We start from the raw sequence: 11,523 nt of genomic DNA, 5'->3' as shown, positions 1-11,523 counted from the left end.
CAGAACTGCGTACGGAACCAGGCGAGGACACAACAGAATAGGCTTGAATATTGTTACCACAATCGGATTCTTGTTTAACCCACAAATGAAACTCTTCGACTGACGTGGAGTGAGTCTCTTGAATGTACACAATGTCAGCTTTAACACAATTAAGCCATGAAAAAAAGGTAGTACGATGAATATTGGATCTCAAACCTGGAACGTGCAAGGTTAATATTGATGTAGAGTTCGCCATTAGTTAGATAAGGATTCCTTGGACAAGGAGGAACCATCTTCAGCAAAAAATTGAGCAATAAGTCGAGATTCATCAGCGACTTGAGAAGCCCCTGGTTCAGAGGGAAAACTAGTCCTATCCACAGTAGGACAGGGCAGGTTAGCAGGAAAGTTTGAAGAATCATCTGAATTTTCGTTTCCAGGATACAAGGCAAAAAATTCTTGTGTAGAATCTCCACTCCGCACAGCAGGAGTCATTATAGACACTGTAGATGCAGGAGAAACGCTACCAGAGGTTTCATCATTTTCTGAAGACTCAGATAAAATATCACCATCTGTCCGTAGAGGAGAGCGAGATTTACTTCGCGATGATGAGGTATCAGATTCAAGAGTATGCGAAGGGCGAGGAGGTTTTATCTTCAGCAGATTAACTTTCTTTGAGAGAGGAGACTTCGAACCGTCAATGGCTGGAGGCTTCTCCTTTGGATCATCATTTGGAGGAGGATCATCACTTGGAGGATCAATATTAACTTCAGACAACGGAACGTCTTCAACTATGGTTTGTTCAGATGTGTCCATGACAGAAGACTGAATGACAACATCGGAACCAACTACTCGAGAATCTTCTATGGTGGGATCAACCACTGTAGACTGACCAGAATTATTTGTGGCAGATTCATCAACCGTAGACTGTTGAGAAACATCTATGGTAGGATCGTCTACCCTTGATTGAGACACAGATTCATAAACGATAGGACCTGTATCGTCCATCTGAGAATTATCGACATTCTCAACGACTTCTTCAACTTTGCGAGATGGGCAATTACGAGTAAAATGTCCCACTTTTCAGCAAATAAAGCACACTCTCTTCTGGGCTTTGTAATATATGCCACACCAATGACCAGCAATCTGGATACGGGCCGGGATTTCTTTGCTAACATCCATTAAGACATGACAAACTCCCATATAATCATCAGAGTATTGTTCTGATTTAATCATTTTGATTGGTCCAAAAGAGCCCAACGCAAATGAAACTGCTTCATCTGGAACGCCATAAGATAATTGGGTTACATTGACCCATTTGTAAAGGGATACCGATTTGAATGTTACCGGCAGTCCTCTAACCACATAACCAAAGTTTTCAGACGCCTTGAGTTTACAGGCACTTTTACATGTGACTCAAAAGCGCCCGGTCGCCATATAAACGAAAGCTTCAAAAATTTCCCGAAAATTATCGGAATGGCTACGAAATTCATCGATAACCTCACGCACATTAACCGTATGCACATCAAGTTGGTTGGATAAAATTATATCCGATGTGCGATTTAAATACGGAACCATTGTGAAATGGAGTTCAAAATACAAGAAACCAAGGAGACACCCACGGCTCCTAGGCAGGAGGACGAGCGAGGGACCACCAAGAACCAAGGAGCAACAACCAGGGAAAAACAAACACCAAGACACCAAAAACAACAGGAAACAGGAACATCAAACAGGAACAGCAAACAGGAACACCAGAAGATATCTTGACACCAACCAGAACACCAAAACACCAACTTTCTTGACATCAACCTTCTTGAAAAAAACAATAATCTTTTCAAGAAACAAATACTTCTGCGACCGGCACGCAAACCAGCTAGGGAGACGATCCCAACTACCTCTTTAAATACACTCGCTATTATTTATTGATGCGGTGGGTATATTTAAACCTATTAATAAAAATAGAAATAAATTTAATAATTAGTTAAAAGAGAAGACCAGCTTCTTGCCTTCAAAGTGTTTAAGGGCTTTTTTTGCTAGCAAGACATATTCAAATTTATAAAAGAAGAGGTTTCATACATACAGAATGGCCTTAAAAACACGCAAGGGAGATCAGAAAAGGAAAAGCCCTTTGCCCTCAATAAAAATCAAATAAAGAAAGGAGGTCCAGCAAAAGCTAGTCCTTTGCCCCTCCAAGAAAAAACACACACGGAAATTAAGGTGTCCAGCAAAGGCTAGTTCTTGCCCCCCCCCCCAGGAAGAAACAAACGGGAGTCCAGCAAAGGCCGTCCTTTGCCCCCTCCCAAAAAGAAACAACCAAGAAAGGGGTCCAGCAAACGCTAGTCCTTTGCCCCCCAAATAAAATAAAATAAAAGAAAGACCTGCAGGGAGTCCAGCAAAGGCCGTCCCCCCCTGAAAAATAAACAAAAGAAGATGAAAACAAGAGTTCAGCAAACCTAGTGTTCGCCCCCTTGTGGAATGATACTCAGTAGACAAAAACACCCTAAAAATATAAGGTGCCTTTTGCGTCAGGTAAGTATGCTTTTGTAGCAACGCCGCAACCTTATAATTGTGGCGAGAAAGCGTTTCGATCCTGGTTAACATTACAGTGAATAATATTCATACGTATGCCGTTTGTTATCAATGCGGCGGTGTCTGGCTGTTCGTAACTGGTGCCAATCGAAGAGTTCGGCGGTTCGTCTGAAATGGAAAGCATGAGTTAATGCGAGGTTCAACTCTACCGAAACAGAATTTTAGAAAGAACACGGCGGTGGTAGAAATTATTGCATTCAATAATAATTTAGGGTTGCATGGCTGAATATGATAGATAGCTACTAGATGATACTATAGATGATAGAATCATATACACGTGTTACTTATATACCGAGCGAGTTTTTGTTACTGAATTCATATTTTTGTTTAATAAAATGATTCTTCCCTCGTTGAGGGGAAGAGGGCCGTACTCGGATGTAGTGCAATACCTAGACAACCCGTGGCCAGGGCGAAGCAAGCTTCAATTCCAGGGCCGAGGGCCAAAAATCAGTGGATAGCTGACAAGAAGAGTTTTTGCGCCCTTCTATAAGAAATTCTCCATTAAGGTATTTCCTTGGTAACATAAACCATGATTCCAATACTGACCGATAAAAGGCTGGTAAAATATTCATAGCATATTTCGGAGGAGATGGTAGAGATAAGATTTGGACAATTGAACATCACCTGAAGCACGGTGCAAATATATTGTGAAAAAAAAAACTGGTCCAGGGATAATTCTGATGTAAAAATATCTCTTGACCCACAGTACATGTAGACATACAATTTCACGTTTAAAGTCGACTACAATTAGGTGGGGTTCAATTAGGTGGCACAGCTGACGATGCTACGCAGTTCATTAAGAGCGATGGATGCGACAGTCGGGTCATCAGAGGAGAGGATTCGCATGGCTTGTACAATGGCTTGGACGTCATCTTGCTTCGTAGGGTCTTGAAAGGCAAGGCCACCAACATGTTTTGAGGCAAAGAAGTAGGCTTGTGATCATTGTTTGGGGAGGTCGCAGATGGAGCAGAGCAATGATGCAAGGACTCCTCGCTATGGTTCGAGGGATTGTTTGGTGGCGTTTCCAGCTCGTAGTGTGTACGTCAGGCAAGGTTCCACGAAAGATTGGATGGCATCAAGTTTCTGCCAGGGGGCCAATGATGGCGTGGAGGTCTTCGATCATTTGGAAGGTGATAGATGGGATATCGTTGATGTTGTGTATCATCCCAATGGGTATGCCAAGGTATCTGTAACTCTCTTCACAAGACAAGGCAGGGATTGGATTGTTCTGTACGATGAATGCGTTGTTTTGCAGACCTTGGACCTGGCGGCGTTCATTAACGAAGGACAATGAGGCGCACTTGTTGGGACGAAATTCAAGGCCCAATGTGGTGGCACTGGAGCAGGCAGCATCAAGGAGCTTCTGAAGGGTGGGTTTATTACGAGCAACAAGGACCAAATCATCGGTGTATGCCAGTACGGAGATGGGTGTGTTGAAATGGGAAATGGTGCCGGTCTGCGGTAGGCAGCTTTTGACTTTGTGGCTCGTAAAACCAACTCAAGGCACAGATTGAACAAGATGGCAGACATCGGGCATCCTTGTTTGACTCCAGCGTTGATGGGGATAGGATCGGTGTTGCCTTGTTCTGTTCGGATGGTAGTGGTGGCATTGGTGTACGAGTTCATCACCAGGTCTACGAATGCTTTGGGAACACCGAGGTGGAGAAGGACCATTTGGATGGTGGAATGGGGAACGCTACTAAAGGCATTACGTAGGTCGAGCCATGCAACGAAGAGCGATCGCTTGTTGCGTCGGGCATCACCCATGAGCAACTGTAAGAGAAATGTGTGTTCGTAACAGCCTTCTGTGGGTCGGGCGCTTTTCTTTTCTTGGGAGAGGATACCGCTGCTGATGGCCCAAGATGACAAACGTTTGCCAAGGACCGAGGTAAAGAGTTTATATATGCAGGACATCAACGCAATAGGGCGGAAATTGGCAACATCATCAGGGTCGTCTTTCTTGTAAATTAGGATGGTCACTGCATCTTTCCAAGGTAGAAGGATGTCTTTTTGTTCAAGACAACGGTTGAATATCAAGGAAAGGATCTTCGCTTGAGGGTCGATGCTCTTTAATGTTTTCATGTTTCTTGGAATTGTGGTAGAGGCCTTGAATTTTGCGGGCTTCGGTTGGGTTAAAATTTGCAATGCGTTGGCCTTGTGGTGGGCGTCGGGTGGCTGGGTTTTGAGCAGGAGGATTATTTTGCTGGGGACGATTTTGTGAATTCAGGGTTGAGGCAAGTACTCGGCAGGAGTCAGCGAATCGTTCACATTGTGTGGAGAAGTCTCCCCAAGAGAGGTGAGCGGAGAATGTGATAGACAAATGATCGTGGAAGTTCTGTAATTCCTCACTGTTCGGTCTTTCTAGGTCGCTCTGTGAGGTTACAAGGTGATTTGGTGTGTGTGGAGGGTGGTTGTTTGTGTTGGTTGCTGGTGCAGCCCGGGGGGAAAGTTTGTGTGGAGGTGATGGTTGTGAGGGGGTAAATAGGGTTGGTGAGGGATAATTTGGGGACATGGGGTGATTGGTTGATGGTATGGGAGAGTCACTCAGAGGGTCGGGTATTGGTAGGCTATTGGGTCGGGGTGGGGTTAATTGGGAGTCATTGTCATTTGGGTCAATATCCTCAAGTGTGCCACAGAGCCTATCAAGGTTGTTGTTGAGTTCTTGAAGGGTATCTGACGGGTGGTGGACAATGTTAAAGGGGGATGAGGTCGGTGGAGGAGCATGCCCATGGGGTCGACTGGTGGGTTGCCTGCGATAGTTGCGGATAAGTTGTCTGATCTCTCTCTCCGGATGATGACATATGGTAGAGCGACTGTTGATGGGGATAGGCGGAGGAAACTCTGGTGACAGTGGTCTTTGCAACGTGGTAGATGCAGGGGGTGTACACTCAGCACTTGTCGTTGGGATGGTTGGCGAGGAGGCTTGGGTGGTACAGAATTCTGCAGGACATGTTGTATGAGCTTCCAAGTGGAGCTAGGAGTATGCCCTGTTTGTGGCAGGCAAGAGCTTTTAGGGTTCTTAGGAGCACGTAGAACACTTTTGGTGTTTCTGGGTCGTTTACGTGATGGACACGCCGAGCATGGGTTTTGAACATGGAGCAGTCACGCTGGGTTTTCTTACAAATGGGGCCTGGAATGCCGCATGCCGAGAAAGGAACCATGCACTCCATGCGGGCAGACGTTGGGCAAGCCATCTTGCTAGGAAACTGGCGGCCAAGAGAAGAGCGCAACAACTCCTCAGGACTTTCAGTGGTCCTGGTTCAACTTGCAGAGTCTATGAACTGAGCAAAAGGTTTCCCAGTGATGAAGATCATTAAGCCGAGAACATATCCTCTTTGAGAGGAAGACCAGGGAGCCACTTACACTCACACTGTCTTCTTCTTGCGGCCAAAAACTTGCTTGAAAACTGTTCTGTCATCGTCAATTAAGCTGATAAGAACAGAGTTCTTATCTTGGGCGGAAACATTCATATCTACGAAAAGTTTGTTATTTTAAAATTTGAAAATTGATCGAAAATAGGATATATAGGCTCATTGTGCGTCCTATATTCCAAAAGCCAAATTGATTGCCCTAATGGCATCTTAGTGTTCATGTGACCATAAATGCAAAAGAAAAAAAGATACAAAATGCCTGGGGATGCCCAATTAAAAGTATAAATGAAACTTGTCCGATAATCGGAGAAACCATAAGCGTGAGGTGAATAAAGGGGGATCAATTAAAGGTATAAAAGTGGAAACAGAAGATATTTAAGGTATGACATCATCGCAGCCAAGGTGGTGGCGATAGATGTCGGTTGACCCTTGGATGACGTCGGAGCAGCATAATTTGCGAAAGAGGTTTTTTTAACATTGGGTCATCTTGAGGGCAGACAGGACACATTCATTGCCAGGATGCCATGCACCGAGTGCGCCAACTGCGAAACCAAAGATATCGCAGGTTTTGCCTTGAGATTCAAAGAAGGTTCTAAGATGGTCATATTTAAGTTCTTTTCGGGAGACCGCTTCTTCAAGGGCTTCTTGGCCGTTTTTGAAAGGGCAGCGATCGGGGTCGAGGTTGTCTGCGAGCATCGTTTACAATAGACTCAAGAAGAAAGGCATGCTCATAGCATCCTTTGCTTGGGCGGGCACTCTTCTGTTGTGGCGATAGGAGGTTGTTTGAAATGGCGAACGAGGTCATGCGTTTGGCAAGGATGGCCATTAGTAATTTGTACAGGCATGACATGAGGGCAATTGGTCGGAAATTGCTGGGGTCTGAGGTGCTCTCCTTTTTGTGAATGAGTATGGTGGTGGCAGTTTTCCATGCCTGAGGGACGTCCATGGCGAGGAAACAATGTCGAAACATTTTGGCCATGATTTCACATTTTGGATCTAGGAGGCGTAGATGGTGATATTCAAGGCGGTCTTTGCCAGGTGCAGAGTTTGCCATCGATCGAAGTTTCGTGGCGAGTTCCTCAGGTGATGGTGGTGTGAAGAGTGATGCATTCGTTGCCGCAGTGGGTATGAAGGCAGCGAGTTCCTCTCGGAGTTTGGCAAGGTTGCAGTTTCGGGGGCCAAAAGTTTGGGTGAAAAAGGCTGTGGCTTCATCAAGGGTGCAATCAAAGCCTGGACTTTCATCCCCAAACACTTGTTGGGCAGCTCGCTTTTTTGAGATGCGGTAGAGGTGTTGCAGGCGTTTTGCCGCTGTGGGATCGCCTGGTAGCGGACGCCGGCGGTCAATGGGAGGTCTGGCACTTGGTCGGTCGGGTCGTCTCTGGGTCGGACGTGGTCGCTGTTAGGAAGAGATGTTCCAAGCAAGGTCAACAGCTTCCGAGGTGAATTCCCGCGTTAGTTGTTCGAAATCATCGAAGGCTAGTTCCTGATCGAATTCTAGGGAGTATCGGTTCCGGAAATCGTGGAGGGATGTCGTAGTATTGGTGGATGGGAAGGAGGCGGTTGTGGGATCTTCGATGGTGGACTGGGGTCAGGTGGAGGGTTAATTGGTGGAGGGTTTACTGGTGGTTGGGTTGTTGGGAGGGAGCTGGGTCGGAGTGGGGGAGTTTGGGGTTCATCAGTGATCGGGAGGTCTTCAATGATGGGTTGGGTGGATTCAATGTAATCCATTGCTCGTGGGCGGTGGTTGAGGGGGGAAGGTTGGCGTGTGCTGGGGTGGTGGGGTGAGGGCGATGTGCTGATGTTTGCCATCTGTGGTGGGGTAGCAGGGGAAGGGGTTGATGGGTTGGCTTGCGGAGGAGGGGTGGGTTCAGGGATATCTTGTGTGGCATCATCCGGGATACCATAGCTCAATCGAGTAACATTTACCCATTTGGCTGTTTTACACGGCTTCAATGTTAAAGGCTTTCCCCGAAAGGTCAAGCCAGAGTGAGAGAATTCCTTACATGCAACCTCCGAGCGACAAGTCACTCCAACAAGACGCGACGATAGGAGAACACATGCTTCACAAAGACGCGAGAAATTGTCTTTCAGTTGCTCTCGGAATTCCGTCATCACACTCTTGACGGTAATTCTCACTTCACCTGCATCAGCAGGCAAGCCAACATCAACCGTTCGATTCGCAAAAGGAATCTTCATGGTTTGAAACAAAACAAAAACAAAGAGAAGAAAAGGGGTCCAGCAGAGGCTAAACCTCTGCCCCCGGAGAAAATATAGAAAAGGAGTCCAGCAGAAACCAATGCTCTGCCCCCCGAGAAAATATGTAAAAGGGGACCAGCAGAGACTAAACCTCTGCCCCCCGAGAAAATATAGAAAAGAGGTCCAGCAAAGACCAACGCTCTGCCCCCTGAGAAAATATATAAAGGGGACCAGCAGAGACTAAACCTCTGCCCCCCAAGAAAATATGGAAAATATAGAAGGGGGTCCAGCAGAGACCAATGCTCTGCCCCCCCGAGAAAATATAGAAAAGGGGTCCTGCAGAGACCAATGCTCTGCACCCCAAGGAAAGAAAGAATACAAATAAGGAGTCCAGCAAAGACAATCCTTTGCCCTCCAAATTAATTAGAAAAGAGAATAATGAAAAATTTTTAACCTACAGGAAGTCCAGCAAGGCTAGCCCTTTCCCTTCCTGATAAATGTCTAAAAACACTTTAGGGCACCAGCCCGAACACCAGCTAACAACACGAGACGCGAGCCACGAGACACCAACGAGACACCAGGGCTCCCAAGAGCCGACTTGCCCCAAGGCCACAACACCACCAAGCCAACCACGAGGGAGACCAGCAGCGGAGGCAGGAGACCAGCCAGAGACCAGAGACACCAGAGCCAAGACCTCCTCTTCTTTGCTTCCTCTTCTGTGCTTCCTCTTCTTAGCTTCCTCTTCTTTGCGTCTACTTGCAATCGAGATTTCGGAATTCTTCTCTTAGCCAAAAGGCCGAGAAGCGATAACCTGTTTTCGCCTCGCCACACAACCTTATTGGGCATCGGCGAGCCTGCTCGACCCGGTGGTGTGCGATCGAGTGAGCTGAGTCAGTCGCTGGCACAAAGAAGAAGCCAAGGAATGTCGCTGCAGCTCGTTATTTCGTGAACGGATTCCATGCGAGGCCAGCGGGCTGCCTACGCTTGCCGAGACGTCCTCGCGGGCACGCTTTGCTGCTGCCCCTGAGCGGCCATTATATATTCTCGAGAGTTGGTGAACCTTCGATGGTGAAAAGCTGGTTTTTTGCGGTTTTCGGTCATTTGCTTTCACAGTTCCGATAGATAGTTGGATATTTATTTATTTATTTATCTATGTCCATGTGGTGCCTTGCAAGAGTTTTGGTGCATGGTGCCATGCAGTACTGCAGGCGCCATTGCTTCTGCATATGTGCTATCCGAGACGTTGTTATGTATAGTGTGACGAACCTCTGGATGCTGCGGTAGCGGTGGTAGTATATGCATAAATAGTACCAGCACGCCATCCGTCGATCGGTAGCGAGAGCTAAGATCAATAGGCGTCAAATTTCAAACGATTTTCAAAGATTCGGTTACATTTAATAACTTGTGACTACCCGGCGGCACCATTCTTAAAAAATCAAGTTGTTATTAGCTTTCACACGCACACACACGGCACATTAATAATTTTTGCGCTTCTGAGTCAAAAGACTTGTTTTGATTTTGTAGTTTTGAATCATGAATAAGAGGCGGAAGAAGGGCAGGAGCCGAGCGCGAACACAGGTCCCCATTACCAGAAATTATATGCTCGAGTTACCCACATTAGGGGTAATCGCAGGAGTCAACCCAGTCAAATTGCAATGAAAGGGCCTAATCCTGAGAGGACCTCCTAGTTGATCAAGGTGCCTCTCGCGTCAGGTAAGTTTTATTTTGAACTTTGTAAATCCTTTCCTACTGAGGAGAGTGCAATGGATTTAACCAAAATCAAGGCGGGTACAACCGGCACGCAAACGAGCTAAGGGGACGATCCCTACCACCTCTTTAAATACACCCGCTATTATTTATTGACGTGGTAGGTATATTTAAACCTATTAATAAAAATAGAAATAAATTTAAGTAATTAATTAAAAGAGAAGACAAGCTTCTCGCCTTTAAAGTGCCCAAAGGTTTTCTTAGCAAGCCATTCCTTCTCGAAAGTTTGAAAATCCGTAGCAGAATGGCAACAGCAAGCAAGGACACCAAGAAGGAATTTTACTCTCTCAATCACAGTCTGTAAAATCTCTGCCTCCGTCCGCGTAAGATCTCGAAAACGAAAATCACACCTGGCAACCCATAAGTTATGTTTGACCACCTGAAGCATCCACTTGATGACGATAGGGATGTCAGGACGACGCTGCTTGCAGAGGCCAAACAGCAACTCTTTAACGGTGAAGGGTTCCGCATTCTTGTCAACCTGCACGAGATGGTAATGCACCCTTCCTAACAGAATTTGAGCGTAGGAGCACTTGAAGAAGAGATGCTCCGAACTTTCATCAGCTGCACGGCAATGACATTGGAGATCTATATTGGCCATCGCAAAAGAAGTAACGAGACGGGAGGTGGTGTAGAGAACTCCATGCGCGATCTTCCAGTTCACATGAACTATGGGCCGGTCCAGGGATGTAGCGTCGATTCCATGTCTCGGACCAGTGCAGCCGGCCATATGTTGGTAAGAACTTGCTAATGCAGTGAGGCTCATGTTTAATTCTGTTTCGACCGATAACATAGGTCGAACGGGAGGTGACATCGAAAAGAGTGTGTGGTCGTGGAGTGGATACCTGCAGAGATAGAACACCCGATATAGTTCCACCGTCAAAAGTGAACCAGGCACGTGCGATTTGTTGGTAGTACAGAGGGAGGAGAGACAGTAACTGACGAGTATGGTTACTCGTAGAAAAGAATTATGTTGGATAGAGAGAAGTACAAGAAAAAATATAAAAGCTAAAAAAGGCCTTCCAATTGCAAGCGGTGAGCATGAAGTAGCGGCGGACCCATTGAATAGAGAACGCCAGCGCTTTCAGTTCAAAGTCTATTACTCCAAACTGACCCTTACTCTTAAGACAAACCGTTTTCCTGGCGACAAGCTCTTTGAGGCCAGACCAAAAGAAACCCCAGACTGCCTTCTTCAAACGACGACAAGCCCAATCTGGTATCACAAAATTATGGCAAAGATGCCAAATTTGGCTGACAGCAAGGGTATTTATAACAGTTGCCTTGCCCTGCAAGGTCAACTGGTGACCCTTCCACGAGGCCAGGCGAGACTCAACCTTCGCGACCGGAGCTTCCCAGGTGGCAACGGAATAGTCTCCAGCGCTAAAGTTGGCTCCAAGAAGTGGGAGTTCTTTAACCCACTGGATACCCCATGGAGAGTCTTGGCGATTTTTCCAAGCTCCCAACCAAAGGCCCTTTGATTTTGTACGGTTAAGCTTTGCACCAGAGGCGAGCTCGTACTGTCCATAGACCTTGAAAGCAGCCTCGAAAGAACCATCCGTCGTGATGGCAATCGACGTGTCATCGGCATAGCTGGAACACTTGAAGAAAGTGTCACGGCCCGGTA

At 46.5% G+C, this 11,523-nt stretch overlaps 1 non-coding gene and 1 pseudogene across 1 annotated transcript; both read right to left on the bottom strand.

The window, feature by feature from the left end:
- Positions 1-2,920: 2,920 nt before the first annotated feature.
- Positions 2,921-3,075, bottom strand: LOC114542694 (annotated as a pseudogene).
- Positions 3,076-9,689: 6,614 nt separating this feature from the next.
- LOC114542692 lies at positions 9,690-9,853 on the bottom strand. Its single transcript, XR_003689727.1, has one exon. It is a non-coding gene; the product is annotated as a U1 spliceosomal RNA (small nuclear RNA).
- Between the last annotated feature and the right edge of the window lie 1,670 nt (positions 9,854-11,523).

Source organism: Dendronephthya gigantea, unplaced genomic scaffold (assembly GCF_004324835.1).
Source record: "Dendronephthya gigantea isolate DGI-Jeju-01 unplaced genomic scaffold, DenGig_1.0 000378F, whole genome shotgun sequence".
In the NCBI taxonomy this organism is placed as follows: Eukaryota; Metazoa; Cnidaria; class Anthozoa; order Malacalcyonacea; family Nephtheidae; genus Dendronephthya; species Dendronephthya gigantea.
The sequence above is the reverse complement of the archived record's forward strand: the minus strand, read 5'-3'. Positions and strand labels throughout refer to the sequence as shown.